Source organism: Lottia gigantea (genome assembly GCF_000327385.1).
Source record: "Lottia gigantea unplaced genomic scaffold LOTGIsca_729, whole genome shotgun sequence".
NCBI lineage: Eukaryota > Metazoa > Mollusca > Gastropoda > Lottiidae > Lottia > Lottia gigantea.
This window is the reverse complement of record NW_008710450.1, coordinates 12,162-14,007: the sequence shown is the minus strand read 5'-3', so window position 1 is coordinate 14,007 and position 1,846 is coordinate 12,162.

Below are 1,846 nucleotides of genomic sequence, written 5' to 3'. Positions count from 1 at the left end.
GTCTGTGAATCAGATGTTCCTATTCCATGTGTTTTAATGGTAGTTTGTGAACTTTTTATACCAGAGGATTGTGTTTGTGGTGGAGATTTGCCGCTGCCCCTACTTGCTTTTAAACTCCTTTCCTGAATAGCACTCATAGATTTGGGTGATTTTCCAGATTTAGCAGATGATTCTATTTTACTAAATGATTTGGTCTGTGAATCAGATGTTCCTATTTCAGGTGTTATATTGGTAGTTCGTGAACTTTTTATACTAGAGGATTGTGTTTGTGGTGGAGATTTGCCGCTGCCCCTACTTGCTTTTAAACTCCTTTCCTGAATAGCACTCATAGATTTGGGTGATTTTTTAGATTTAGTAGGTGATTCTATTTTACTAAATGATTTGGTCTGTGAATCAGATTTTCCTATTTCAGGTTTTATATTGGTAGTTTGTGAACTTTCTATACCAGCAGATTGTGTTTGTGGTGGAAATTTGCCGCTACCCCTACTTGCTTTTAAACTTCTTTCCTGAATATCACTCATAGATTTGGGTGATTTTTTAGATTTAGCAGATGATTCTATTTTACTAACTGTTTTGGTCTGTGAATCAGATGTTCCTATTCCAGGTGTTTTAATGGTAGTTTGTGAACTTTTTATACCAGAGAATTGTGTTTGTGGTGGAGATTTGCCGCTGCCCCTACTTGCTTTTAAACTCCTTTCCTGAATAGCACTCATAGATTTGGGTGATTTTTTAGATGTAGCAGATGATTCTATTTTACTAACTGTTTTGGTCTGTGAATCAGATGTTCCTATTCCAGGTGTTTTAATTGTAGTTTGTGAACTTTTTATACCAGAAGATTGTGTTTGTGGTGGAGATTTGCCGCTGCCCCTACTTGCTTTTAAGCTCCTTTCCTGAATAGCACTCATAGATTTGGGCGATTTTTTAGATTTTCCTTTTGTTTTGGCCATTTCTTGCGCTTTTTTCTTTTTAGGCTCTGTTATGTTTTTTTCTAATTTTGCTGCTTTATAAAGCTTTTTCTTTTGTGGTTCTTTTATCTTTTCTGGACCTGCTATAATTTGTGTAACTTGTTTCTCCTTTCTAGCTTTGGCCGTTTTGTGTGTTTTTTCCTCTTTGATTGGTTTTGCCTTTTTATCCGGTTTTGTCTTTTTGTTTAGTTTTTCCTTTTTATGCAGTTTAACTTTCTTGTCTTGTTTTTCCTTTTGAGACAGTTCGACTTTCTTGTCTTGTTTTTCCTTTTGAGACAGTTCGACTTTCTTGTCTTGCTTTTCCTTTTTAGACAGTTTGACTGTCTTGTCTTGCTTTTCCTTTTTAGACAGTTCGACTTTCTTTTCTTTTTTTTCCTTTTTAGGCAGTTTGACTTTCTTGTCTTGTTTTTCCTTTTTAGACAGTTTGACTTTCTTGTCTTTTTTTTCCCTTTTTGGCAATTTGACTTTCTTGTGTTTTTCCTTTTGACCCAGTTCGACTTTCTTGTCTTGTTTTTCCTTTTTAGACAGTTTGACTTTCTTGTCTTGTTTTTCCTTTTTAGACAGTTCGACTTTTTTGTCTTTTTTTTCCTTTTTAGGCAGTTTGACTTTCTTGTCTTGTTTTTCCTTTTTAGACAGTTTCACTTTCTTGTCTTTTTTTTCCTTTTTTGGCAGTTTGACTTTCTTGTCTTGTTTTTCCTTTTTCGACAGTTCGACTTTCTTGTCTTGTTTTTCTTTTTTATCTGGCTTTGTCTCTTGGTCTAGTTTTTTCTTTTCTGGTTCTTTAATCTTTTCTATTTTACTAAATGATTTGGTCTGTGAATCAAATTTTCCTATTTCAGGTGTTATATTGGTAGTTTTTGAACTTTTTATACCACGCAGAC